Below are 15,645 nucleotides of genomic sequence, written 5' to 3' on the forward strand. Positions count from 1 at the left end.
TTTCTGTGACAACTCTTGCTTTTCATGCATATGACAATATAATGTTTGCAAAACTGTTTATTAAACAGTTAAGTCATAGTGTTTAATAATTTGTTCTGCCTTGTGAGATGAAGTGACTGAAGAAATTAATTAAGAATAAACAGTAAATAATCCAAAACAGTGTTGCAGATTAAGATAGTTTTAACCTTTATGGCCCTTTCTTCGTGTTGTACGCACAATTAAGCTTTGTGTTTCACTAGCTTTCTACTAAGCCTTTAACCACGGAGTTAAAGTCCAGATGGCATGCACGTAATACAGGGGTATAATTGCCTGTTAACATATGCTGAGGGTTAAAATATATTTTTAAAGTGAGTTATGCTGCCTCCGTTTTCAGGGTATGAAATTTGTGGCAAATTGCTCCTCTGAAATGTTGGAATAACTTCTCAAGATTACACAGTTCAACAACCCAGAAGAAAAGGGTACTCACATCACCTTGAAAACTTCAAATTCTACGTTTTTAATGGTGTTTTGTGATTATCTGTGTGTACCATCTACTTTACCATTCAGTAACCACGTGTTTTTTTATGAGTATCTTATGATCCTTATAACAAACCGATTGTTTGAGATTTCAGGTTCCCACGGTGGCGAATATGAAGATGGTCATCTTCTGGGTTGTTGCGCTGTGTAGTCTGGTAGAAGTTTACCAACGTTTCAGAGGTCCTTGTTGCCTGAGTATTTCGCCAAGCAGCCTTGACCAATTTACCGTTGTACTAGAGATGCATCGTGTTTTCGTTGAGGTAGGGAGTGGGTTTTTTAATGTTACAATTTGTATGAAATTCGTGCTTAGACGAAGTTTCTGACTGTGAATGCCCAATATCCAACTTCGCCTGCATTTCGCGTTTAAACACTCTTGAGTTTACGCTGTTCCCTTATGTTGGCAGATAGGATTCTAAAAACTTAAAATATTCTATTTTGTAACGTCGTGATTTTCACGGACTGTACTTCCTCGGTTATTTTGTGTTTCGTCTGATCCAAGTGCTTGTAAAATAATTCGTGAAGAATCACTTGAAAAGACAATAAACATTAACCAGTCTTTGTTCAAGGCCCATAATAATCAAACCACTTAATATCCTCTGCAGTTCGTGCAGGGCATTTAAGAAACCCAGGAATCAATACATTTTCAATTATTTTATCTCATGTTCTGGGCATCTTAAATGCCCTGCACTAACTGTTTCTGTGCTCTGTTTTTATTTTCTTTTTTCTCACTTCGCACCTTCCCTTTCACTATCTTCCAGTTTCATAATTTACTGTGCCCCCTTTTTTCTAATATCGTGTCTCAGTTTCTTTCCTCATTTAATTGCTTCTATTATCTTGTTTTCTCTATTTCTCTTCCTTAGATGAAATTTTGTTCTTCCCCCCCCCCCTTTTCTCTTTGACTTCGCGCCTTTTTTATTAACTCTCACCTTCGTTTACTTTGCTAAAATGTCTTTTAATTTCTCTGTTCCTTTATCGACATAACTGTTCTGTTTTTTTACGACACGGTCATGTTTCTGTAGGTTAGGGAACTGTGGAGGACTTTGCAGGGCGTTGAAGGTAAATGTACTAGTGCCAAGGTAATTTTGTTTCCGTGATTGTTCTCAACGATTTAGCAGCCCGGGAGCACGGAACAGTCAATAGTGACACAAGTTCGTGCGAGTATTAATGACGTTAATGCAATTTGTTAACGCGACCCACCTGCTCCGTTTGAATAATGCGATTTCCTTGACAACATCCTTCCCCCCGTCTCAATGCCTCCTTGGATGCCGGTGCAGATGTATTTACGCGTTAATTCAGTTTGTTACGGAAAGCAGGTTTCTTGTTTTTATATATATTATCTCTCTCTGACTCTCCTTTCAGAAAAGAGGTCTTCTTTTGTGATGCTTTGTATTCATTTAGTGTCGCAGTGGGATGGGCCTATGATTTGTTCCCGCCTGTGGTCAACAGGTTGGACTCTCTATTCACGTTAAACTGGAAACTATGGACTTTTCGGCTCATGGCTGCCATTTTGTCGACAGTTGGAATCTCAGAACCAATTAACCTTTAATGAACCATAATAATTTCCAGTTTCAATTATTTGTTTTAATGTGCTTACTCAACAGCAATAACAACTATAATTCAATTCATTTATAATAATATAATAATAATAATTTCTAAATTTTCCTAATGTAGTGAAAAGTGTAGAGATCAAAGACCACCCACGTATGGAACAATTTGAGCTTTGCTGGAGGACGCTATGGGGAGAAAAGATAAATTAATAGTATAAATTGGATGCTTATAAGAATTACAGAAATACCTGTATACTTGTCGAAAACTCTCAATTGGAAGCGGTCAGATACCAGACAATAGAGTAAAGGTATTCCCAGCCACTCACAGTTAAATCACGAACCGTTGAAGTCTTTCGACTTGAAAAAAACCTTGATGTTCGAAATTCTGTATAAATATTTTGAACTTTGTATGTGATACCAGGATATTTTACTCTAGTTTAGAAATCTTTGGAAGATAAAAAGTCCAGTTTAATTTATCCTGTTGAAATGTGAACATATCAGTGTCAAAGGTATGAATCTGTAAAGAAAAGTATCCAGTCTGCTGCAAAATAATTAGGGCCTAGTTACAATTCAGTTACAAAACAAAGTTTTAACAGCTAGGTAGTAATGTTTAAATACTAGTACTGAAGGCACTAAGAAAAATATGTAATCTAGATCAGAAGACACACAGAGTCGTTTCAGTGCGTAGTTGATCAGCATCAGCACCGAGATGTTAGTGGAAGATATGTGAAGACATCAGGCGAAACCCCACAATAACAACATCTCGGACAGTGTAACTAGCATTCGATCTCATGACGTGAAATGTGAATGGGATTTGTTGAAATCTGTCCGCGTTACAGTTTACCCAGTCCATTCTGTAGATGTATTGGTTCTGTGTAACGAGATGTTCAAATAGACAGGTGCATAGTATGATTTCAATTAATTATTGATTATTTAATGACTTTTAATCACTGAATTCAGTGTCAGCATCGATAATTGACCCACACTAAAGTTAATTGTCTGAAGATAACAATATTGTCTGTGATTAACTTTCAGATTTGATACAAACTCATCTCAAAATTAATAAGCGTCTCTGAGCATGTTGCAGTAAAGTTCGTAATTGTAGAAACGAAAAGAAAGTATGGGCAGAAATAATGAAGAAATGTGAGAAATTAAAAAACACAAAGAACGAATAAAAGCGATCGGAGCGTGAAGCCGATTATTCTCTTCCACTTAGTGCCAGAGTCTAGAATGCGTGGCGACTTACATCAATGCCTCTACTCATCTTCATGACGTAGTATAAACATTGTTTGGTTTGATGAGTTTTGGATGTCCCATAAATTAGTGGACGATTTGAAAAACTAAACGAAAAACTTATGTATAAATTTCCGTGACCACACGTAAAAAGAAACTCGAACGTTGTGTGACGTTTGTAGTACATAATTTTTTCGTTTGTTTTATAAATAAATAACACGCTCTTTAAATTGCTTGCTAATTTATGGACACCTTGTAATTAATGAGCTATGTTCAGCTGTCTATTCTCGCGTAAGTCAATGGACACTGCGTGTCTCATAGCAGTAGCAACATAGTGTTTTCAATCCGTAAAAGCCACATTTTCTGAAAGCATCAATTTCCGCCAAGCCTGTCAGTTGGTCAGGACTGTTGTTTGAAGCCAGATTGATTATATTTCCATCAGTAAAGACCTGTCATCATGTTACAAATACGATGCGTGTTTTTCGGGTGTGATATTTAATTGGGTATTCATATTGCCCGGTAGACTTACTCGTGAGCTATTATCAAGCAAAGCAAAAGAATTTTTAATTACAAACGTGCACGCTTTGATGAGTTAGCACAAGAGGAAATTCTCAATGCTTTTAAAATTAACTGAAAATTTGTTATTCTGTGGTTTTATCGTTTCCAACCCTCACCCCCTCCGCGCTTTGACCATCCATCCGTCGATCCTTGTGTCCATCCATTCGGAAAAATGGATCCTTTCCCAGAGGTAAATGGACCAGGAAGTGACCCATTTCTCACTGTTTTCAGAATGGAAATTGTGATATATTGCTTGGAGCATGAATTATACAGACAGGTTTAAATTTTAATGATTTCTTATAGCTGTTGATTGATTTTTCCCCAACTCAAGTAACAATTTATAGGCAAACAGTCTTAGTTTTTACCAGCCTCTATGTAACCTCTGCAGTTGATGCAGTGTCTTGAAAATAAAGAAGCCTTTCTCGACCCATCCACCTTACCATTCACAATCATTTAAAAGGTTTATTACGTACCATTTGAAATACATTTTTAATTTGATATAATTTGTCATACGTATTTATTGCAAAGTGCGCAAAAAGGGCACAGTGCAGCTGGATTGGTGCTCCATTTGCCTACTGCTCGGACTGCATCCAGAGCTCGTGCTGGTCCTTCGCTCTGATTGGCTGTCGTGTTGCCATGCGCTGAGGGCGGCGGGATATTTTCGAATGCAGCCAGTTAGTTCCGCGAGCCCGAGTGGGTATGATGTGTGGTGTGCGTGGTGCAGGTAGCCGTATTAGTTGTAGTACGTAATGCTACCCCGGTTAAGTGTCATTAGTTTTCCCTTCTCAGTGCTGGTGGAAGTGTTGGGTTCTAGTGTTTTATTAGTGCTACGACAGTTCATATCGATTACATCGACTGCCTCCGAATTTACTTTGGAATCGTATATCTTTGTAAGGACTCGCGTAATTAAGGTAAGACCTTCGTGTTTCAGTATACTTAGCAGTATCGATATGTATGATTTATCGATATACACCCATCCCTTGATTTACGTAGCCTACAATTAGATAATGCAAGGAATATAGAATAGTTGAATTGGACATAATGTGGAAGGAAGAAGTCATGAACTGTTTCAAGCAGTATCCGAGCGTACGGCTAAAAGACTAATAGAACCATGTTAAATTCAGGCGGGAGAGCCGGTGTCTTCTCTGTTGGTACCCGGTATGCGAGTTGGAAAGTGATTTAATACAGAGTTTATATGCGCAGAAATTTCTTTACGAGGTCACATTCAATTGGGCCGCGTTGATGCAGAATATGAAGATGGCTGTCTTCTAAGTTATTACACCGTGCAATCTGGTAGAAGTTTTCCGACGTTTCAGAGGTTTCTTCTGCCTCCATTATCAAGTTTTTTGCCTTTCTTTTACCCGATGGTGTAAGTAGAACCAAATCCGAAGCGGCATTGTTTCAATAACGCTGAACTAAACAAGAATAAAGATCAACGTACAGAGAAAAGAAGCCCCTCTTATGACATTGCACAAAACTGTTAAAGCAGAAGAGAAACTTTTGACGAAGTTTAATGCTTAATAACTGAACATTTAAGTAACTTTTGTTACAATGATCGTGAGACGGAGCTCATGCAAAACTCGTTTGGTAGACGATGTTCCCTGAGCAATCCGTGATTAGTGAACCAGTCGGTGAACTCCCTGGTGCAATCCAAAGATTTATTTTCGTTACGAAATAAAAACCTACGTGTGTGGGCTGAATAGTGAGTCAGTTTAATAGAATAATCATATTCACATCTCGCTCTTCTTTACACTAAACTGCTGTCTACGTCATGAAGGTACTATTTAGAATTTAGGCTCTCCATTGCAAGTTTATATGTGTTTATTATTTTCTCCATGCATGGTACAGATTAACCTGTCTCAGCACTTGCTTCAATTACCATAAGAATTCAAGGAAATATTTCTGAAGGATCCACCATTTAACTTTCCGAGCGAAAGATGAGATTATGGCGTTAAAATTGCGCACGACGGCCATGTTTTCATGCGCCTTTCATCTGGAAATTTGTTATAAATATTCCCAGAAAAACGTAATATGGCCAGAGTACATTCTACTGTGCTTATATGAATTTGTCCAGTCACCTGTTTACTCATCACTTAGTTAAGAACAGCGAAAACAGTACAGAATGTAGGATTTGAGACTTTCGCGGCGAGTACAATCAATAAAATCTTCTCGGGCAATCAACCGCGTTAACTGGTTACTGTAGTAAACCGACGTTTCGGGAACAAACTCTGAGTTAACCAGTTAACGCGGCTGATTGCCCGAGAAGATTTTATTAACAGTACAGAATGTCTTTTATAGGACATTAGCTTGGTCATAGTTTTAATAAAATTTCTCTTACTCAACGGCGATATACCTATTACAGATGTTATTTAGACCAGTGGTATTCAACCTTTTTTGTTCGCGTACCCCCAGATATAATTTATCTTTAACTTTGTACCCCCAAAGTTGTTGGTGTATAATTAAAGTTATACATAGTATATAATCTACATCTAAAAATAAATTAAATAAATTACATTACTGATTATTCAGTGTTTATCATAAAATAATATATATATATGTTAAATTTCAAGTACCCTCTAAGATGTCTTCGAGTACCCCCGGGGGTAACTATACCCCAGGTTGAATACCACTGATTTACAGTATAATGAAAAGTAACGCGATGAATGTTAACGTCGAATTTAGAGGGATTTGGAAGGGTATGGTAAATATATGTTAATGTAATATCCCAGCAACTGACCGACTTGAAGCTCTGCGAACACAAGTATATAATATTAAAAAGTATTTGGATAGCTGGAATCTATCCGTTATTGAGAAGGAGATGAGGAAGTAGTATAATTTATCGTTTATTTAAGGACACTTTTTTTACTGTTTCATCCATATTCGAATGGTAGGTGAACAATGAAGTGGTTGTTGAGAATGTGCAACAAAGCGTTCGTGGCCCATTTTAAGAGACTCCCGGAATTTTGGTGGAGGAACTTGGAGAATCATCGCAGTTAATATAGTCGAACACCAGGTCTGGAGGCGAACGCAGCGTCTCCCTAATTAAAGCAAGAATACAGGAAATAACAGTCCTGTATTAGTCTTTGTTGTTGACCTGGGGACGCCCATGTAAACGTGGTAATAAACTTTCGGCTTTGAAGAAAGTGGAAAAATTTTTGACTTGCTGAAATTATTTGCTTCTCAAGAAGTCTGTTCCATGGAGTATTTTAATTATGTTAGTCTTTTGTGGTGTGAAAATTATATCGATATTGAATCATGTATCTGATGTTTGAGTTTGTTAAATCGGTGAAACAGCCGATGTCGGTCTTCTGGGTTGTAACGCGAGTGGTCTTGAAAGCAGATTGGCCCTTACAACCCAGAAGACCTACATTAGCACACATGTACGCAGTTTCGTGCTGCATTCACGAAACGAATTCTGTAAAAAGAGACTATTTTAAATGCGTAATTTGAATCTCCACTGCAGAGCGCGTCCTTAGACTGTGGATATGAAAGACAACTCTCCAGATATATATTCTATGTGGAGGGCAGCTGCGAATGTGTTGTAGAAACATTCGCGTGCGACCGACGAAGGGTATTTCTCAAGGCTGTGGATTGAGAGTGGGTGCTTAGCTACTCAACGTTACACATGACCTGCAAGGGCCAGTGATCGGTTCTTACGAGTATGGTAATGAAGGTTCAGGTACCACAAGGTTGGTAAATGTCTTGGATAGCCGAGCGGCTGTCAGCTTCTCAAGGAGAACTCTTCTGCTCGGAGTTAGTCTGAAATGAAAAATGTGTTCGATCATAAATTGTTTGAATTGATACATCCTTTAATATTTCTCCTGAGGGTAAATGGTTTTAATTAGAGCTTGATGGAATTTAGTGGCAGGAGAGGAAAGTTTGAAGAGTTTGTCGGTTAAATGGTAATTATGGATGACATTACTGATAAAATGGTTTTACGTGAAGTTGTTTTCATAAAATTCTTAAATCAGTGTTAGTGGGTGTACAAGAAAACATATTTTAAAGGAATCTATTGCTGGTTAGCCAAAGGGTTAGAAGGATGAAATATCGACCTCATGGTACATGCCACCGAACGATCTTGGAGTGACAATTTAGCAAGTGGAAGTTCCATAATTGAGATTTCGTTTGACAAGTGAGAGGAGAAATTGGAGGGGTGTGATGAGCAGATGCGAATGACAATGTCATCACTGAAGCATATTTAGGACCGGGAAATTGAGACCTTTCACTTATTCCACCTGTTAGTTCGAATTTTATCAAGATTTATAATAACCCGGTGAAGACGGTCTGGAGCCTCGTGTCCCCGGTCCCCACTTTGCAAAACAGAAAGAATTGAATGTTTTTGTGTGACTTCAATTGGCGGAATTTTAATATCTACAAATGGCTCTAAAAAGCGAGACACCATTTCAGTGTTTTGTGAAAGAGAGCAAATTTAATCTCTGCTGTGTCAGAATATGATTGTACTGTATTTTATCGTTTAAGAATGGAAATTCATTTAGGGACTTCAGAAGCAATGAGGAGATTAGAGCCATCATCTGAGAAGTTAACAGCCTGTCAGACGTAGACCTTTTGTCACAAATAGAATTCCTAATTCATGACAGTGTTTTATCACGAACTTTGCTTTTCTCTCTTATTCTGCGAGCTGTCTTTTAAATTTTTACCGCTGAGACACTGCAACTTCTTCCGGATATGAGCCGCGTCGGATGTTGAATATTATCTAACGTTTCGGCACACATTGCGGTTACTTTCTTCAGTGTGAGAGTGTAATGGTTTAGCGTTCTTGGCAGCCTCACATATGTCAAGTAATGTTCCCAAAACGACCCAACCATTATATACCTGAATATGGCAACCGCAATGTTTGTCGAAATTTCGGACAATTTTTAACACTAGACGCGGCTTATCCCGAAAGAACTCCAGCCACGAAAACGTAAAGTAAATGATACCGGGCTATTACTTATTTTAGATCGATACGAATTCTCAAGCCGATAGTGAAATATTTTAGCACCAGAAATATGAGGCTTAATATCATAGTGTAAGTCTTTCTTTTGAAAGCATTGACATTTATTTTGTGATCTTTGTTTACTTGTGTGACCCTTCCATTTCTCCTCATATTAGTTTTCCCATATTTACCTTACTTCTGAACAGTTGAAAAGTGAACAAATGTGGACAAAATAAGAGAAGGAGTCAAGAAAGGAAGGCAGGGACAAAGGATGAAAGAGTGATGGAGTCGATGATGGAGTTTATTTTTGTGTGACCGAAGGTAAACATATTCCTGATAACGATATAAAAATGCGTTAACATTTTTGGGTCTTTTGATTTATTGAGCAGAATGCCTCGTGAGATTTAAGGCTCTCATGGTGGTGAAGATGTCGATCTTTGTCTTCGGAATTGTGACACCGTGTGGCGTTGTACATGGATCGCGTCGCGTCTATCTTGAGGGCGAAGTGGCTACAGCAGAAATGCTGTTAACCACCTGTAAGGTCACACGGCGTCAAGTCCAAGGAGAACACGATCGACAAAATGTCTGATATTTCTTCGCTGAATGGATATGCAACTAAAACTTTGCTTATTTGTTTCAAATAATCCAAGGTTATTATTTATAATTTTAGTTTCAAGATGCAGATACAATTGCAATCTTTTCATCATAAAATTGTCACACGGGAATCACACATAAGTGGGACATATTGTTTTAGAATGACATGGTTTACTGTAGCTGATAATGCAACTGTGGTAACTTGTCTGCCTCAATAAAGAAGGATGTGTTATCTTGCTATGATTGATTACAGAGTGCATGTTCCTAGCATTATGAATGTTATTGATGACTGCTTTTTTATCTCCCCCTTTGTATGTCGACTCACCAATTTTCTGATAAGTAAAATAAGCTAAAAGTCAGTTTTTTTCTAAAACAACTCATTTTACCAAAAGTACATCACAGTGCAGATACATGATTTGGAATATTCTCAGATATGGAATGTATAACAGAATACAAGCAAAAATAATTTCTGACTCAATGCGGTGTCTAAGGATTGCTAGTGGCGAGCTTAGGAATATTTACAATGTTGATTGTACATGCAGCGTCTTTCTGCTTATTCTAGACCCTAGACCCTTGGTTAGACGGGATATGTTGTAGTAAAATAGTTTTTAAACAGTAGATTTGTATCTATAATAAGTAAACAGAACCAGTGATGCATGAAATATGGCAAGAAACTGGTCGGAATAGGACTGTACTCTAACATGGAGTACACATTTTCACTCTTATTGTTGTCGACTATATAATATATGTCGATCGCTAGCAGAGTGGTCTGTACTAGGTTTTTTTTTTCAAAACAGATAAATCATTTCATGGGCTGAACTCTGTATTTTTTTCATTTTAAGCCAAGGTGCGCGATATGAAAGAGGAAAAATACAGTCCGGGTAAGTTATTGATTTCATGTTATCTAAGGGTGAATCGACTGCGGAGGTTGTGAGAAATCTTGCAGTTTGACACGGCGAAGCCAGTGGGTCGCAAATTTAGCTAATTAAAACTGAATATCGTCCTTGTACGTACAGATGTAGACCTGTTCTTTTATAACTCTCAGTCAGACACTTTACAAGTTCACTTCGAGTGCTCTAAACTTCTATTTCGTGCTTTCTCGCTTCGTTTAACGTTCTCTGAATTGAAGTCTATTTATCGTAATAAGATAGATTGAATGTGGAAGGAAGAGATTGTGACCTGTTCTTAAATATCGTATCATTTGCTTCGTGGGACTGAGGGAGACCACGGAAAATCTTGAGCGAGGTATGTGACCTTTGAACCGAGATCGAACGTGAAACCCAGAAGCCAGAGAACTGAGCATTCGATAGTGATGTCCAGATAGAATTTATTGTTATTCGCCTTCTTTTTTATTGTGATACTACTTGAATTATTGTGATCTGATATATGACTACGTCTTATAAACACATTTTTAAAATTCTGTATAAAACATTTTCTTTTTGTGGTAAGAGGACAGGCATTGGAACAGGGACATAACTATTCCCCACTACTCGACGTCCAAACCCAACTATGGCCCGGGTCCGAACACGTATCCAATAGGAACTACGGACTTTTTTGGAAGTGTAATGGACGGGGCTCGAAGCTAATCACGCGTATTTGTTAATGCCAAATTTCAGAATGCTTGGGTCTTTGTCATCTTACCCTCTGTACTTCTGCATGATATGGTGATAAGACGCAGAAATAACTATTCATTTGTCTTTTATCAGCCACTGAATGTGGCCTGGAGGACCGGAGTTTGATTCCTGGAAGTTACAGGAATTTCTGTTTTAGCCATCAAGTTCAGGATAACCCTAATGCCTACCATTCTTCTCCAGGGTGTCAGCTGTTTCTTTCTAGAGTAGAGCTGCCTTAAGCTAGTGCCGGAATGCTTTAAGTTTTACCTTATTTCTTCCTGACGCCGTCACGGTAGAGTAATTAGACACAGAAATAACTTGTGTCTTGTTTTGTGTCCCACATAAAGTGAAGGTACATGGAAGGACAGAAACATGAATTCTCTTCGAATTCTGTAAGACTTGAGGTTCTCGAATTCTGTTTACATTACATTGCATTCGGATTACTTTAGTCTTTAATAATATGAATGAGAGCCAGAAGAAGTGGTGATGAGCTCTGCTATGCGTAGTTTTAAGTCTGGTTGCCAAGTAACAACTCTTTAGAACTCTGTCATTTAAACTCCATCTTCAGTTGCCTCTGGATACACAAGGATGATTGTCATTCCCCCTAACACATTTAATCAGGAACGGCTGTAATTATAAAATTTGACTGTCTTTTGTTTTACGTACTGTTTGTATGTCAGGAAGTGGCAATAATACATTTTTACTTAAGTCCTATATAGTTTCCAAGTACAACCAAAAAACAAGGGAGTAAGCACATTAGACGTAAATTTAACAGTGAGGAGCTTTTAATAAGTGTTTTTCACCAAATTTTACCAGAGTAATTGCTTGGGACATCTAGGCGTAGGTAGGAGGATAATATTAAAACGGATGTTAGAGATGCAGGGTATGATGATGGGATGCGGGCTGGCGCAGAATCTATCTCAGTTCCCGTGTGAAAACGGTGTGAACTTCGAGTTTTCATAAAACGATGAATTTATTGACTATCTGAGTGACTGTCAGCTTCTTATCAAGGACTCTGTTCTATGGAGTTGGACATTCCAACATTTTGTTTTGTCTTAATTCATGTATTTACGAAGGTTTTTTGGTTCATAGTTTACCTATGTTTGCTGCAAAAGTTGAATACGTGAAGTTGGATGCAAAAAAAATAAAAGAATTAGATTGAACTCTGGAAAGCTTGTGTGAGTACGGCAATGAACCTGTAGGTTTCATATTCTTTTAACTCGAATCATTATTTCCAAGTTAGTGTTACAAACCTCTGCAAGACAAGCGATTTTTTTTATTTCAATTTTAAACATTATTTATGAAGATCTCATATTTGTTATTTGTATGAATTCCAATACATTTTTAAGTACTCACAAACTTCAGACACGTTCCGTTCAATTTCAGCTGTCTGTCATTGTAGTTCCTCTTTTCTCCGCGGAAAATGTCTGACAAGAAAGACCGGATCAGTTCGACGAGTCGAGAGCAAAGTACACAAGAGAGAATCGAAGATGGCTGCAGTAGTGACGTCATCAGCACAAGTATGGAAATAGCTCTAAGAATAATTAAACAGGTGTATAGGAGAGAATCAGAGGAAATTAAGAAAAGAAAGAGATGGACGAAAGGGAATATTAACGGAAAGAAAGGATGAAGCGAGAAATGGATAAAAATAGTGCATGAAACTAATGAAGACGGCAGAAGCGATTAACTAAACTGAAGAAAGTTTTATGCAATAAAAATAAGTAGACGGATAACAAGAAACCAAGCAAGTAATCAACTAGGAATAAACGAATATATAAGCAAAGACAGTGATAACGTAAAGGAATTGGAAAGGAAGGAATACAAACAAATGGAGAGGGAAAGAAGGAATAATTAATACAGGATAAAGCTGCAATATCATAGATCTCCTCTCCTTATTAAGTGATAATCCGAAATTCAGGACCTGTGTTTTTTGCGCCTATTCAACAAAAATGAACAAGAAGTGAGAACTTCTATCTGCCTCTCTCTCTCTCTCCCCGTCCGCGTGTTCAATCTCCGAAACTACTTAATGGATTTGGATGGAATTTGATGCTGGAGGATCTAAATTACAAGTTGACAGGAAAACTCAATTTGGCCCCTGTCTTTGCAACAGATCCCTACGTTACACGAAGTTGAAATGAAGCTATAATTATTCTAAAACATGGTAAGGAATTGTACATAGCACAAAATATGGACATAGTTACGTTGTGAAATTTTTCTTGAAACATTTTTTGTGTACATTTTATGAAAATCACAATTAAATAACGAAACCAGGCCACTATGGTTTGGCTTTATCTGTCCGGCGTCTGTTGTTTTGAGGCTTGAAAATAAATGTATTTAGAATATGGCTGTCTTCTTGGTTGTAGCGTCATGTAGTCTGGTAGAAGTTTACCGACGTTTCAGAGGCCCTTACTGCCTCTATCATCAGAATTTAAAAACGTCTCAGATTAATGACGTTCGATGACTTTTAAATAAATTACTAAAGCTTTCAAAAGTTATTTATCATCATCGGCAGAACCACAAAGTGTCGAATCCAGAAACAAATTTAAGTTCCGACCAAGTACACAAATTATCCCGTGTAATTATGGTTGCTGCAGGTAAGGGACAGGCAGGAGCCGGACCGATTAGTAAACAGTCGAGCTGCAGTTATATTGAACTGTAGCGAGGTTGGCTGTGGCCAAAGCCAACACCATCATCTCCCCCCCCCCCCCCATGAACAATAACACACAGGCTATGGAAGTTTCAACTCAGTACCTGTTGCTCTCTCTGGGGTGTGATGTCATCACGCCCGCTTGTGGAGACGTGTGTTAAGAATGAGAGGATGAAGAGAGAGAAAAGAAGCTGTAACCTAAAACAGGGTAAAGTATTGAAGAAATAGTGCAAGGAAAGAAAGAAAGAAAGGAATGAAAGAAGAAAAAAGACTGCTTTTTTAAAGTAAGGAGTAAATAAAAAACAAAAGACAGATCGAAACCTTGGTCTACAACATGCTGTACATTTATGCCAAATGGCGATATGCAGTTAAATAGAATAACCTATAATAAAAATATTGTGTTAACAGTGTAGGGCAGCCATGTTGCCAGTACTCACAAAATGGAGCCAACTTGAAAGTACATTTTTATTTTACGGTAGCTGGCAATAATGACACTTCTGAATCGACTGGTCTACAAGGAGGGTGGCTGTAGCTATCGGCTCTGAACGTAACCTGTATATTTCGTTTTATAACAGAGCTCTGCAGTACCGAGACATCCTCTAATGGACATACAACACGAGAACCGATTTCAAAAAAAATAAACATCGACTGTTACAGTAAGGTATATCGATTCAAGGCTGAATGAGATCAGCGTACCAAAAGGCGAGCACTTTCAGTGACGACAATTGAAATTTAGAGAAACAGGCGAACTGACGTAAATAAAACACGATATGCTGACATAACAAATATTGATTATTTATAGATTTTCGCAAATCCTCCATGCAAATTATGGATTAGTGCATTCAATTAGGTCACAACTGTTGTATTGCAGTCACCTTTTGTTCGATGCTATAGACTTTTTCAAGCAATCCCTTTTTTAACCTAACGAATTAAGTTTTTGTTTTTAACTTCCGTTTTAAAAAAGTCAGTTTTGTGGAGCCTCAGCCTTTAAAATCAGTTTCCACCAGTCTTGAAGTTCGCCGACAAACAATATCCTGTTGATATTCATCAGCCTGGCCTTAACCAGCGCATTGCTACAATCGCGGGCGTCCCTTCGGATGGAAGGTGGAGGCTTCAAAACCACAGCGCAATACGATTATTAAATCCAGTGGGATGTGTCCTTAATATTTCATGAAGCGATTCCATGTCGTTCCATTCCTTTTATTGAAATGAGTTTCCGCCCTTCGTACAGAGAAGAAAGAAAAGTACGAGGGATAGGAAAGGGGTCGTTCTTGTGTTTGTTACATTGGCAAGTGGGCGATTTTGACTCCCGTATGCGGGATCGATTATTAATTTCTAGGTGATCTAGTAATTGTTAACTATTTTGGTTACATAATATCGAATGGTAGGATGTTATGGATTATGAACTGGCAAGGAGACGGAAGGAAACATGTTAATATAAAAATCCGAAAATTTTCCTAGAGAAACTAAGTAATACCATAAAACCTGCAATTCCAATCTTCCGATCAGTCTTCGAATACGTGGCGGGAATTTCATATATATCCCACATTCACATATTTTGTGTTGTTTAATATAGTATTTTTTTTAAAGAATACGTTCATTATTGCCGAAGTGCTTTCTTTATTTCGTATTTTATGTGCAAGTTTTCTTGCATGACTAATTATTTTCTTCTAAGTAGGCTAATTATATTGTTTACAGCCCTCATATAGGCCAGTTCAATATTAAATTTTACAAAAATGCATATATAAGCGTTGCCATGTTTGTCTAAGATAACAAAAAAGAACATTTAAAAAGAAAATTTGTGCTGAAAATTCTTGACTCATACTAATTTTGGCCCCAAATCGGGTAATGATAGATATTCTGCATGAAGACCTATTTTACCGTATCTGCATGTGTGCTTTATCTTCTTTGTTACTATTATTATTATTATTGTTATTTGATTGAGTTTAATGTTAAGGCTCTGTAAAGTGACGAGAGATACTCAAAACAACAGTAATTATT

At 37.7% G+C, this 15,645-nt stretch overlaps 1 protein-coding gene across 20 annotated transcripts in view; it reads left to right on the top strand.

Moving 5' to 3' along the window:
* The first annotated feature begins 4,544 nt into the window (after nucleotides 1-4,544).
* The window catches only part of cac (calcium voltage-gated channel subunit cacophony), a 289,078-nt gene continuing 277,977 nt past the window's right edge, over nucleotides 4,545-15,645 (top strand). For all 20 annotated transcript variants that reach the window (XM_087350471.1, XM_087350513.1, XM_087350455.1 and 17 more), the window contains exon 1: nucleotides 4,545-4,765. The gene's annotated coding sequence lies outside the window, so the exon portion shown is untranslated. The remainder of the gene's footprint in view (nucleotides 4,766-15,645) is intronic.

The sequence above is a fragment of the Zootermopsis nevadensis genome, unplaced genomic scaffold, assembly GCF_977971745.1.
Source record: "Zootermopsis nevadensis isolate Lab colony 2312 unplaced genomic scaffold, Znev_1.0 Znev_ptg000002l, whole genome shotgun sequence".
Classification (NCBI taxonomy): Eukaryota; Metazoa; Arthropoda; class Insecta; order Blattodea; family Termopsidae; genus Zootermopsis; species Zootermopsis nevadensis.